At 32.6% G+C, this 15,427-nt stretch overlaps 1 long non-coding RNA gene across 1 annotated transcript in view; it reads left to right on the top strand.

The window, feature by feature from the left end:
• LOC139084681 (uncharacterized) overlaps positions 1-15,427 on the top strand; it is a 172,151-nt gene that overhangs the window by 103,988 nt on the left and 52,736 nt on the right. The window lies entirely within an intron of this gene.

Here is a 15,427-nt window from a genome sequence, read left to right as displayed (position 1 = left end):
ACTCCATTTCTGAACTGGTTTTGAATTAATTTATTTGCTTGGGATAACTAAAAAATACCTCCTAGCTTTAAGCAAGCATGAGGAAAGAGCCTCTTTTGTCTTTAAAATACTAGCTCTTTGCTCCTGAGGTTTGTGCAAAGTTTCACTAGCACCGTAATCTTATAGGTTCAGTCCTCTTAACCTTATTTCTCCCTGGCACATGGAAGTTCCTATTTCTTGGTTTAATATTTGGCTATGTATTTTTGAAATACATTTTATTTTATTAAATATTTCTATGTGTTTGAAGTTTGAGGATAACTTTTCCTCATGAAAAGTTTGTAAAAATTCTCTTCATAGTAATTCACCTATCTGTTTAGCTACACATTGTTATAGCTCCCAGTGTATACCGTTGGCACAATATTCTGCAATCACACTAAACTCATTTTCAAAAACATCATGAGCATTCTTTCCATTATGACTTTATACATGCACTTTACTCTTCCTCTAATTGCTTTCTTTAATTATCTTTTCTAAATTCTTCTTGGAAAACTCATATGTATCATTAAATACCAAATGAAAAGACTCCTCTGTAGAGGAATCACTGAATCTCCCAAGTACAGTTAATTGCCCTATACCTGTTATTTATTTGTCTGCTGTCGATACCCTAAGAGCAAGAGAAAAATGTTATGCTTTTCTCCATAACTGCTCATCACAGTTACTCAATAAATAACGAATAAAAAATAAAAATGCAATTTAAAATGTAAATCAATTTTGGGAAGCAATATTAGGAATAGCTCCTCTTCCTTCAAATTTTAACTATTATGGAAAAATGCAGTTCTGAGAAAGAACATTCGTTTGTATGTTCTAGTTGTTGCCATGTTTGCCTTTCTCTTTGTAGAAATTATAAGCATGCATTAACTTTCTAACATGAACTCAAATATTAAATAAAGGATAATATTTCTACATATCCCCAAAGCTAGAGGAAATAGATAGTTACTGATTATTCTACCTCTGTACTTGTTATGTACTGTACAAAAATGTTAAAGAGAATAACAACTCTAGTTTTTTCCAATATTAGCAAAATTAAGTGAAGGCTTAAAAGATCCAAAAAGGCTTAAATTTGGATGCAATTTAAATTTATAGAATTAGAACAGATTGCCCCCAAATATAGAAGCACGGTATATAGATTGCCATTTTCAAGTAACAGGAAAATCAAGCTCTTTTTATTTTAAATACAAAGATATTGACTACCTTCTCCAATGATAAATTTGTTTCATGAGAAATTTTAACTTCACTTTAAACTGATCTCTTGCTCCAAATGAAAAATGAAATAACTAGGTACAAAAGTTATGTTTTAAGAATTATTCCGAGGCTACAAATGTAAATGTACTTTTCATTTCACATAGTAAACTCAGAGTGAGTTTAAAGAGAAGACTTTGATTGGTTTGGACATATCTCAATGCATAATATCAAACACATAATGAAGACTGACACGTAGGCTAATGATGATGAAAAAGGGTTATATCTACTGTGCACCCAGGCATTTCCATAGAGTAACATCAACTTAAATACTTATATATGGACATTTAATTTGTCAGTTTATGCAAAACGACTAATATTCAATTTCTCATTAATTAAAAGTTATCTTAGTCAAATCCCTATAATATTTATATGTTTTTCACACATAGTAAAATTACTATATCTTTGTGTTTATGTGTATATGCATATATATATGTACCCAGAGTCAAATCAATAACTGAATCGTGGAAAGGAAGACAAACAAATATGGCTTTTCCTTACCCACTTCCAAACAGATTCTCAACCTTATCACCGCTGTGGGGAAGTGAGATGCCAGACTGTCTTTAAGTGGTTTGGAGCACCTGTGTTGGGCTTTCTCTCCAGGGCACTGGGTCAGAACCCAGAGATATGTGTCACAGAGGACAGAAGAAAGAGCAGAAAGCTGGAGATACTGGGAAGAGGTTGAAATACAGAGACCTTTGAAGCTGTGAGCAAAGATTCTATAGGCTCTACTGAAGGTCATCATTTTCCTTGGTCCCTAAGAGACCATTGAATGGATGTACTGGGTTCTCCCTATTAATAGGAATTACTGAAACTCAAGGAGTAGTGGAAGATAAATTCTTTTCATACTATGATATAGGAATTTGTGCTTTATTGATGACAGCAATACAAGAAAATGTAAATAGCATAACAGTAGAATAAGAGGCTTCAAAAATTAGAAGGGAAATAGAACAATTAGAATTTGATCAAACCATCATTTGTATTTTATTGAGGTTATGATAGTTTCAAACCATTATTTTTTTTAAAAAAAAAAAGAAGTGAAGGGCTGGCCCAGTGGCATAGTGGTTAAGTTCACGTGCTATGCTTCAGCAGCCCAGCTTTCCGGGTTTTGATCCCGGGTGCAGACCTACACACTGCTCATCAAGCCATGGTGTGGCAGCATCCCACATGCAAAACAGAGGAAGACTGGCACAAATGTTAGCTCAGGGACAATTTTCCTCACCAAAATAAAAAAAAGAATAAAAAATGAAAACAATACTAACACAAAACTTTTAAACGTGCATTTAGATAGTAGCAATAAATCTAACGTGTGTCATTACATCACATATGAAAGCTTTGGATTTTCTTTCTGACAGGAAAAGCTACATTGCATTAAAAAATAAAATGCAGGGGCTGGTCCCATGGCCTAGTGGTTAAGTTCAGCATGCTTCACTTTAGTGGCCTGGGTTTGGTTCCCAGGCAAGGACCTACATCACTTGTCACCAGCCATGCTGTGGTGGCAACCCACATACAAAATAGAGGAAGACTGGCAAAGAGCTTAGCTCAGGGCAAATCTTCCTCAGCAAAAAAGGAAAACAAAAAATAAAATGCACTTCTATACTGTTACCAAAAAAACCCCAGTTAACACAAGTAGTAGAAAATGTTGAAAATGAGGAGATACCCACAAACCCTTAGCTGTCTTGATTTCATTCTTTGTAATATATTTGATAAACAATATCAGAAGAAGAAATGGTTGAATAATTCATGATACGTTGATGCTAAAGAATACTGCATCCATTATAAAGAATGATACAGTGCTATATCACTGATTTTGAAGGATGTTACCAAAATATTTTTATTAAGAAAAACAAGATGCAGAAAAGTATTCATATTTGGTCACACTTTATATATAAAAAAGTGATAGAAATACTATATATTTGCATACTTTGTGTAAACATATGAAATACATAATCACAGCTGTTAACATGGGTTACCAGGTGATGAGGTTAGAAAATCACTGAAATTTAAGAACAAAATTAATAAATTTTTAAGAATTAAAATTCTCTCCTAAAAATTGACTAGCTAAACTATTTAAGAGAAATGTAACCACAAAAATATTAACATAGAAATAAAAATTATAAACAAGAATCAGTGGAATTTTTAGAATAGGAAAACATGATATCATAACTAAAAAGTAAACTGGGTGAATTAAATAGCAGAAAAATAATACCTATTGTTTAATTAAAGTGTTTAATTCATTAATATTTAGCACCTAAATATATAAGACAAATATTAAAAGACCTAAAGGGAGAACTAGACATCAATACAATAATGGTAGGGTACTTTAATACCCAAATTTTATCAATGGATAGATTATCAGACAGAAAAATCAATAAGGAAACATTGATCTCAAATGACACCATAGACCCTGGACTTAACAGATAGGTACAGAACATTCCATCCAAAAGCAACAAGATATTCTGCAGGATTGATCATATGTTAGGCCACAAAACAAGTCAATAAATTTAAGATTATAATTATATCATGCATCTTTTCCAACCAAATCATATTAAACTAAAAACCAGTTACATGAAAGAACTGGAAAATTCACAAATATGTGGAGATTAAACAACATGATACTGAACAACTAATGGGTCAAAGAAGAAATCAAAAACTACCTTGAGGGGGACGGACCCATGGCACTGTGGTTAAGTTTGCATGCTCTGCTTTGGCAGCCCAGGGTTTTGCCAGTTAGGATCCTGGGTTGCAGACGTGGCACTGTTCATCAAGCCATGCTGAGGCAGCATCCCACATAGCACAACCAGAAGGACCTACAACTAGAATATACAACTTTGTACTGGAAGGCTTTGGGGAGAAGAAGAAATAAAAGATTAGCAACAGATGTTAGCTCAGGTGCCAATCTTTGAAAAAACTATCTTGAAACAAATAAAAATGGAAATACAACATCCTAAAACTTATGGGATGCAGCAAAAGCTATTTTAAGAGGTAACTTGGCAGCAATAAATTCCTACCTCATAAAACAAGAAAAATCTCAAATGAACAACCTAACTTTACAGCTCCAGGAATTAGAAAAAGAAGAACCAATAAAGCCCAAATTTAGTAGAAGGAAGGAAATAACAAAGATAAGTATGGAAATAAATGAAACAGAAACTAAAAAGACAATGGAAAAAATCAATGAAACTAGGCTGATTTTTTGAAAAGATAAACAAAATTGGAAAATCATGGCTAGGCTCATCAAGAAAAAAAGAGAAGAGAATCAAAGAAAATCAGAAATCAAACAGGAGACATTACAACTGATACCACAGAAATACAAAGGATCACCGATCATAAGAGACTACTATGAACAATTATACACCAACAAAGTGAACAATCTAGAAGAAATAGATAAATTCCTAGAAATATACAACTGCTAAGACTGAATCACAAAGAAATAGATATCTGAACAGACTGATTCCTAGTCAAGACATTGAATCAGTAATCAAAGACCTCCAATTAACAAAATTCCAGGACCAAATGGCTTCACTGGTGAATTCTAGCAAACATTTCAAGGCGAATATCAATCTTTCTCAAAATCTTCCAAAAAACAGAAGAGGAAGGAATAATTCCAAACTCATTTCACAAGACCAGCATTACCCAGATACCAAAAGTCAGACAAGGATGCCAGAAGAAAAGAAAATTACAGGTAAATATCCTAGGTGAACACAGATACAAAAATCTTCAATTAATATTAGCAAACTGAATTCAACAAAGCATTAAAAGGATCATACATCATGATCAAGAGGAATTTATTCCAAGGATGCGAGGATGGTTCAACATTCTCAGTCAATTAATGTGATACACCATGTTAACAAAAGGAAGGATAAAAATCATGTGATCATCTCAATACATGCAGAAAATGCATTAGACAAAATTAAACAGTCTTTAATGATAATAACTTTCAACAAATCACAACTAGAAGAAATTACTTCAACATAATTAAGGCCATATATGACAAGCCTACACTATATCATACTCAAGGGTGAAAAGCTGAAAGCCATTCATCTAAGATCAAGAACAAAATAAGACTGCTTCCTCACACTGCTTCTGTTCTACATAGTACTAGAAATCCTACCCAGATCAATTAGGCAAGAAAAAGAAATAAAAGGCATACAAATCAGAAAGGAAGAAGTAAAACTGTCACTATTTGCAGATGACATAACATATAGAAAACCCTAAAGACTATGAAAAAACTGTTAGACTGAAACAAATTCAGTAAAGTTGCAGGATACAAAATCAATATGCAAATATCTGTTCCATTTCTATATACTAAACTATCGGAAAGAGAAATTAACAAAGCAATCCCATTTACTAGTGCATAAAAAATATAAAATACTTAGGAATATATTTAAGCAAGGAAGTAAAAGATCTGTACCTTGAAAACTCTAAGACATTGATGAAAGAAACTGAAGATGACCCAAATAAGTGGAAAGGTATTCCATGTTCATGGATTGGAAAAATTAATATTATGAAAACATCCATACTACCCAAAGCAATCCATGGATTCAGTGCAATCTCTATCAAAATTTTGGTGCATTTTTCACAGAACAAATAATCCTAAAATTTTTATGGAACTACAAAAGACCCCAAGTAGCCAAAGCAATCCTGAGAAAGAAGAATAAAGCTGAAGGCATCACACTCCCTGATTTCAAACTGGATTACTAAACTGTAATAATCAAAACATCAAAAAAATTGTTTTGGCATAAAAACAGACACATAGATCAATGGAACAGAATAGAAAGCCCAGAAACAATCCACATATACATGGTCAACTAATTTATGACATAAGTGCCAGAATACACAATGAGGAAAGGATGGTCTCTTCAATAAACAGTGTTGCCAAAACTGAACAGCCACATGCAAAACAATGAAACTGGACCAGTATTCTACACCATACACAAAAATTAACTCAAATTGGATCAATGCCTTGAATGTAAGATATGAAAGTATCAAACTCATAGAAGAAAGCATAGGGGTAAACTCCTTGACATTGGTGTGGGTGACGATTTTTTGATTTGACCCAAAAGCAAAGTCAACAAAAGCAAAAATAATCAAGTGGGCCTACATCAACCTAGAAGCTTCTACAGAGCAAAGGAAACCCTCCACAAAATGAAAAGGCTATCTACTAAAGGGGAGCCAATATTTGCAAATCACACATCTCATAAGGGGTTAATATCTAAAATCTATAAAGAATTCAACAACTCAATAGCAAAAACACCCCAAACAATCTGATTTAAAAAATGGTCAGAGGATCTGAATGGACATTTTTCCAAAGAAGACATACAGATGGCCAACAGATACACAAAAATGTGTTCAACATTGCTAGTCATCATGGAAATGCAAATCAAAACTACAATGATGTATTACCTCAAACCTGTTAGAATGGCTATTATCAAAAAGACAAGCTGTAATAAGTGTAGGTGAGGATGTGGTGCAAAGGGAACTCTTGCGCACTGTTGGTGAAAATGTAATTTGGTGCAGCCAGTATGGAAAAAAGTGTGGAAGTTCCTCAAAAATTAAAAATAGAACTATTATATGATCCACTAATTCTACTTCTGGGTATTTATCTGAAGAAAACAAAAGCGCTAACTTGAAAAGATATATGCATCTGCATGTTCATTGTAACATTATATTCAATAGCCAAGTCATGGAAGCAATTTATTGCTCATTCACAGATGAATGGATAAAGAAGTGGTATGGCTATACAATGGAATATTGTTCAACCATAAAAAAAATGAAATCTTGCCATTTGTGACCACAGAGATGGACTTTGAGGGCATTATGCTAAGTGAAATAAGTCAGACAGAGAAATCTCACTTATATGTGGAATGTAAAAAAAAAATAAAGCTCAAAGATACAGAGAACAGATTGGTGATTGCCATAGGGCTGGGAGGTGGTGGTAGGCAAAATGGGTGAAGTGGTCAAAAGGTACAAACTTCCAGTTATAGAATAAATAAGTCATGGGGATTTAGCATACAGCATGATGACTATAGTTAATAAGACTGCATTGCATATTTGTAAGTTGCCAAGAGAATAGATCTTAAAAGTTCTTATCACAAGAAAAAAAACTTTTTGTTAAGCATGTATGGTGACAGACGTTAACTAGACTTATTGTGATGATCATTTCACAATATATACAAATAGTGAATCATTATGCTGTATACCTGAAACTTATATAATGTTATATGTCAATTATATCTCAATTACAAACGAAAAAATTTAAATAATTCATTAACATTTAATGTAGTTATGACTCTGGATGAATTTGGTTTTAATTATTTTATTATTTTTCTGTGTTTGACCCCTTTCCTATTGTTATCATCCTCCTCTATTTTGTTAATGTTTTCAAAAACTAGCTTTGCTAATTTTCTCTATTGTTTGTTTTCTATTTCACTGATTTCTACTCTTATCTTTCTTATTTTCTTCCTTCTAATCGCCTTAGGTCTGCTTTATTTTTCTGCCTTCTTAAAGTAATTTTAGGACTTTTTAATGACTTTTCTTCTTTTCTAATATAAGCAATTAAATATATATGGTCATTGAGCATAGTCATGAGAGTTGCTTCAAAATAGTTGTCTGGGTTATGTCAGGTCTGACATTCTTTGACTATCTTTTTCCTTGAAACTTAAGCACGTTATTCTGGTTCTTTGTATGCCACGTACTTTTGAGTTGTATTATTTAAATCTGAATGTTTATTTGTGGAGACTCTGGCTTCCTATTCCTTCAAAGAGTGTAGATGCTTTAGTTTTAGTAGACAATTAACTTTCTTAAACGCACTTTGCAACTTCTGTCTTTCCTGTCATGAGCAGCAGTTAAAAAATCAGCTCTGTCATTTTTACCTTGGGTTAAGCTGATTTGATCTGTTTCAACACTACAGCATTTGCAGCTCACCTAGAGAGTTAGGAAGAATTCATACAGAATTATTTGGTACTCTTCTCTAGGTCTCTCTTTTTTCAAGTCACTCCCTCTTCCCTTTCTCGCTGTTCGTTACCGTGGTCTCTGTCCTCTGATCTTTGAGATTTGAAATTTGTAGGGCGTACTATTATCTGAGTTTTTGTATCCTGCACTACTCCACACCTATTGTCCGCCCTCAAGAAAAAGTCAAAACTTGGGAAACTCATCATTTGTCAGATCCTTCTTCAAAATTGAGACTCCTCTCCAAAATCTACCTGCTTTTTCTTTCAAGACATTGTGCAGTTTCACTTTGTATTTTTTCCAGAATTTGTATTTATCTTTTGGAGTTGCTTAGTTGGCAATAATCTGTGATACTAGAAACCAAAATCTGGGAGCAATTCTTTAAAATTATCTTTTGTAGAGAACATGGCATTTTCCCACATGAATTATATAGGAAATAATAATAATATACTAATGTCATCCTCTAACACCTAAATTTATTGACTTTTTAAAATCTATTATAAGGTAATCTGTGTATTGATTTTTTCCAAATGGGAATAAGAGATATTAAAGCAATGTAATCTGGAAAGATGATGGGTTTGCTAATTCATCTGCTATTGGAAAAAATATATAATTGTGGTCTCTGTAGTATAGAGCTACCTATATTTCTTTGGAACAATGTTGGACTTCTCATTTTTACCACAGTAGCTTAAACAGTAAGCTTTAAGGTGAAATATCACAATCATGTTGAAATTTAGATATTCCATTCACTTGCATTAATACAAACTGCATGTAAAGTTGAATTGAATATATGTAGTAAAATATATAGTAAATTAATACATAAAGTGGTATAAGAAAGGGCGTTCTTGGTATACTAGCATATATTCTCATATTTAGACCCCTATAATATTATTTGGTGATATGTTCAAACTCATCTAGAACATAGAAATAATTTGTAGTTATCATATGCAAATGCATAATTGTTAATAAAATATTATTTGAGAACAGTTTTACTTTAGCAAAAATTTATTCTTGTCCAATATTAAGTTTTACAATTGTATATGAAAGACTGAGTTTCAATTTCACATAGTTAACAATTTTCAGTTTTATGAAAAATTATTCTTTATCTTATAATAATTTCTTCATAATTTATGAAAATGAATCAAGATTAAAAAAGGAAGAAACTATAAGCCATATTTGGGCATAAAGTATTAAACTACACTACTAAATTTAGGCTATTTTAATAAAAACATTCTCATAAGCATTTCATCGATTCTTCTATTTAATTCTGTTCCAGTGGAATACAAAATGGTATCATGGTAGAATCAGATGGTCGAAAGCCATTATGTGGGGAAAATAACTCATTTTTATTTGAGATTAGAATTTTTAAAAGTTTTATTTGCTTCAAATTAAGATTATTTATAATATTGCAAGCATTGGAATGACTTACCTTCTTAGGCAAGATCACAATGGAAACAACAAAGTTGAGAGAAACATTGTTTTTAATAAGAGCTTTCCAAAGGACAGGCTTTGCCATGTGTAGATGGGTGGACTAACTGAACTAAGCACATTATTATCTTCTCAGACACTGGTTGAATGTCAGCCAAAAATCTTGACACATAGCCACTGAGTACAAAGGATCAAGGACTAACCATTCCATACATAAAATGGCAGTTCATTGTTTTAAGACATAATTCTAGTGAATTGTACAATTTATAGTATCTTTCTTCAAGTGGTGGTTTTAGTTAAGTCCCATATGTGGCTGTTGCATTAAAAATTTTTTTAATTGCATAAACAAACTCTTTACCCTACCTTGCTGTTTCTCTATTGTTATGTGATGAATTTTTCAGCTAAGAATAGAAATTGAAAAGCCTCAAAATTGGCCTTTTTGTTTTGGTTTTTGGCAGATGGAAAAAAAAACAGCAATGAAAATAAATTGGGATGTTTAGCCACAAGATAGCATCAACACAGGGGGAATAGAGAATATAAATTTCTGCTCAAATTGATATAATAAGAAAGGCATAATAGCCAGATAGACTTCATCTCCACTTTAAGCATTCTTGCTAATTGGAAATGGAGTTTAAGTTGCCTGGAATAAGGTCAAGTTATATGATCCAAACATAATGGTGTATAACACTTGAAAAAAACAATCTGCTTTCTAACATGACAAGAATGATTTGCAGTTAATAATAGAGGGGAAAAGGCCAGTCTTTTCAGATACCCTTGACTTCACCTAGGACAAAAAAGAAATCACTTCTGCTGCTGTGAGCTACTTACTTTCTTCCTGGTCATTATTGCTTAGTTATATTTTAGTGATGAAATCTATCATTACTGACTTTATTGACATTAAAGTTGATTTATTTGTGTGCCTAGTGAATAAAAACAGCCTTATGCCTGCATTCATATTGCTGAGTACTTGAGAAAGCAAGTGTAGCTCCAATTTAATTGTCTTTTGCTGGTTCACTTACCCCCTAATTTCAGTTTGAAAAAAAAAGTATTACTCCTTTACCAAATCAAGTGATAATGGAGAACTGCCAGCCCTAAAGTGTTTGCTTCTTGTTGTTGTTTGATGCTGTAGATCAAGGAATGTAAATTCATTTATAATTTTCAAATATTACCACCAGAAAGCCATACTTATTTTTAAGAGAATTCTGTGTTTTAACTCCTTTCCAATTATTCCTTAGATACCAGAATTTGGTAAAAGGTAAATAATAAATTGTGGCCAAATGTCCCAATTTACTTACATTGTTGTATTTTTCTTTGGTCTAATAAAAAGGCCAATTTTTGAGGTTTTTCCACATCTATTATTAGTATAAACAAACAAATATGTATTAATAAAGAATTAGTGACTTTTCTGGTTAAGAATGAAGTTATTAATCTGTCAATACTTGGCTTATTGGATAAATGGATGTTTGATCTCTTCCTATTAATGTTTCTGTGGGAGGAAAAATAAATTTCTAAGAATATACTCAAAGAAAAGCGTTCCCAAATCAGCCAGTTCTGAAAATGTTGGTAGATTTCGTAATAGATTTGACGATGGAGGACATAGATATTATCTAGAGAATTTACTTTAAAGTTACGTTTCAGATTAAAAGGGAGGCAGCTGGGATGACTGGAATAGCCATTAGACCGTGGTACAAGAGTGACTGTCTCAGTCTTCCTAGCTCTCTCCTATTTTCTTTCACAGGCATTTATTTCCTTTATTAAAATTTATTCAAATGCAATTCTGTCTTGGCATCTGCTTTTTGATGAACCAAGACCAACTTATCTACCATGCCATATTGATTTCAGAATTCCTAAGGGAAATCATGAGACTAGTAGTGATATTAAAAAATACTAGTACAGTACAGGCATAAGCAAGTTAAAGTGGATGCCAATCAATCAAAACAGCTGTAAAAGACTCTGATAGCTCAACTAGTGAAGAGTGTCTTAGATAAGAATAATTATTGTGAGATTTGAGAGTAAAACTGAGCAGAAAATACTGAACTAGATGATTTCAAATATTCAGTCAAGTGATGGAATTTTATGAGCAATATCAATATTATTTTTGCGTAATATTAATAAATTTCAAGGAAACACTCCTTTGATGTAACTTGATTTCATTGTACATTCATTTTCTATTGTGCTTGAAAGGGTCTCACATTTAGTGACCTGCCAGCCATTTCTCCAGACACTCAAATATAAATCTTGATTATTATATAGGGAAAAAGGAGAAAGAGAAAAAGAGAGAATGATAATGAATGAGAGAACTAAAACAATCATTTAATTGACATCAAAATCCGATTCTCTAACATCTTTGCTCAGTCCTCAGAACAAAGCTGCCTCTATTGTATAAATCTCTAACATCATTTCAATTCTTGATGAAATTTCAATTTTCAGGTCGCGAAGGCTGAGAATTAGGTGTTCACGATATTCTGTAATAACACAAGAGTCCATGCTGTGAGATTAGACAGAACTGGTTTGAAATCTTGGCTCTCTGATTTAGTAGATATATGGCCCATGGCAAGTTACTTAGCTTCTCTATGCCTCACTTTCCTATAAGTAAAATGGGGAAATAATATTGCATATTTTTAGATGTTTTTTGAAGACTAAATGAGATATTACATGAAAAATGTAGAGCACGGTGACAAAATACATGTTTAATGCTAGCCGTCATCACCGACATCAGCATTATCATCATCAGCATCACCATCATTTCATTATGCCATCTAGCTGAAACATGACAAAGAATATTAGTCATATTTATCAGAAATTTGAAATTCTGAGTAATAAATAACATTGTTGCCTGCATTTGAGCCAGCTAAGGACAATAGCTACTCTCAGTTTATAATAGACAGTATAAAGTGAGGTTCATTTTTTTCTATTTGACAAATACTTTTTTCTATTTAAAAGACTCCACGTTCAATTTCCAAAGAAACGGTATTAAAAATTTTTATTCTTGCTGGTTTAAACTTAAGAATTTTCCAAGTGATCTATGTCTAAGAAAAAGAAATGGAGACTGATTTTACAATGAACTTTCTTAGGCAATTCAAAAAAAGTTTGGCAAGTATATTAGTTCATGGCAGCCAGAACAATGGAAAATAGAACGTTTTGAAGGAAATGGTTCATAGGAAGTTATCTTTACAGTCCTGGTGTTTTGTGATGCTTTCATCTGTAAAGAGTATAAATGTTATTGAGTGTCTAAGATGCATGGGCTTTTAAGGAACAACATAACTAGAAAAAATACAAATTTGAATAAGGAATATGGACTTGTCTATTCCATAGTTGTAAAGGTTATATCTATTGTTTTTTGGAATGCTGCTTGTGCTTTTGCATAAAAAGTAGGCTTAATTACTTTCCAAGTGCTACCTGAAGATCAAAACCCTGTTTAATCTTGAGTCAAACTCAAAAGGTACGATCATGTCCTAGATCTTCCTTTTAAACTTGAAGGAAGTTCTAAGGCTGTTATAGGTTACTTTGTTTATTCTATTGTAGGATGGTATTGGGTTCGTAGACTCTAAACTCAAAAGAACCAGTACTAGACCATGAGAAGACTGCAAAATCCAGGGTGACTTAATTTGTTTGCTGGAGCTTCTCACTACTGCAGACCAGACTGAACTGCTCCAAGTTCCCAAAGGCTGACTTGATGCTGCCTTAACCTGTAAAGAGTAAATTACCATTCTCCTTGACGTAGTTTCACACTTGGAAATTGAGAAGCTAGGCACGTCAGTGAATAAGTGATCTAAAAGAAAACATATATCACAAAACAACAATCGATATTGACATTTTTATTAATGTATTAATTAAAAAATGTTTGGATATTTCATACATGAAAGGCATTGTGTTAGGCATATTATTTTGTTGTTGAATTTGGACTATTTTTTGTTGCTATACTAACACATATGATAACATAATGTGTAAGGACTAAACACCAGTATGCATTTGACAAATATTCATCAAAAGTGTCTTTCACATTAGGTCTGTGGAATGGGGAGAAATTGAAAATCATAATAGATCCTGCCCTCAAAGAACTTGAAGGCAAATGAATGATGAGATAAGACAGCAATATACTGCAAGCAACACAAAGTAGGCAATAATAAGTGTTGCGGGAGAGGTACTTAACCTGATGAAGGGACAGAATAGACATCAGGATTACTTTGTGGAGATGCATAAGAAAGGTAAAAAGGTAGAGATGAAAGAAAGTGTCATCTAGGTTGTGAAATATGGATCGTATGGATGCTCATGGCACATGTGTGTACCAGAAATATCATTTAGTTGGAGTATAGAATGCATGATACTATATATGACTGATCATTAAGGATTTCACCCAGACTTCACCAGCATCCTGAAATATCACAAAAAGTGCAGTAAAAACTCTGTATAAATTCTGTATTTTATTTTGTATACTGATAGGGAGACACAAAAGATTTTTGTAGATAGCACAAACATAATAAGAGATATGCTTTAGCAAGATTAATCTGGTAGCAGTGTGTTAGATAAAACTGGAGAGGGTAGAAATTAGAGGCTAGAAACACAGAGAAGTAATTATTGTCAAAACAAGATTAAACTTGGGTGACGGTAGTTCCATGTTTCACGGATTCACATTTTAACATATCTGAAGTAGCAATACAGTTATCTTTTGAGGGCATATTAAAAATGATCCTCTTGTAAGTATTGGCATCTAGAGTCATAGTTTACATGTCTGTATCTTCTAGAAGCAAGTACATGACAGTCTCTAACCAGTGATCTATTCTCAGCCATAATTATGTAAGAGGTATTGCCAAGGTAATAGCATTCTGCCTGCCTAGTCTAGTCTTGGTCAATTCTGCTTCATTGTGCCAAAGTCCAACTGTGTTTTTTGTTTTTACTATTATTAAAGTATGAAGAATATAAGCATTTATATTTTCCTCCTTGTTTTCTCTTTCTAAACATTGTCTTGGTGACTTGTATAATTCCCTGGAGTTCACTGATGTCAAAAGATGAATCGTGACACATCCCCTTACTGTAATATAACAAATTTAAGTTTTGAATACTGTGTACACCCAAAATTTTCCTATTTTTAACATATCTTTAAGAATAGAGCCAATTTTTACTTTGTTTCATTTATTTTTCATCATATTATTTTACTGTCATGTCTGATTACTAATACAAGAGTGATGCTAACTCTATTTGAGAATTATTCAAAATAAATTACAGAAAATATCTTCCAAAGAATTCCCTTCACACCTCTGGAAACAATATCTTTTGATTACCATAAATAATTTTGATCTACTTTTTTCCTCTCATTGTTGGGAGAGTGCCAGTCACATTCTCTCTAAATTTCCTCTAAAAATGCATTTTCTTGCCACTTTGCTTTAGTGGATGGACTTTATCATTTACTTTTTGTTTCGGTCTCTCCAAATGCCAAAAAGAAGGTTTTACCCAGGGCAATTAAAATGTCCTTATATTTTAAGATAGGAATAAAAACAATTTGCGGTTTGAATGCTTTACAATTAATTGCATTATATATATATATATATACTCCAATTACCACTTACTACGAATACCTAAGTAGATTCAAATAAACACACAGAAATGATATCCAGGGTCTACAAACCATGATTTTCAAGTGGAAACAAACAATAGACAGATTTGAGAAATGGAAGGGCTCTACTGAAATCAAGGTTTATCTTTGAAAGATCAAATGTTAGAAGAAGTTCAAATCACAAAACAAAAATGCAATTATATTTAAAACACAGTTGAA

Source organism: Equus przewalskii, chromosome 1 (genome assembly GCF_037783145.1).
Source record: "Equus przewalskii isolate Varuska chromosome 1, EquPr2, whole genome shotgun sequence".
In the NCBI taxonomy this organism is placed as follows: domain Eukaryota; kingdom Metazoa; phylum Chordata; class Mammalia; order Perissodactyla; family Equidae; genus Equus; species Equus przewalskii.
This window is presented reverse-complemented; position numbering and strand designations above follow the sequence as displayed.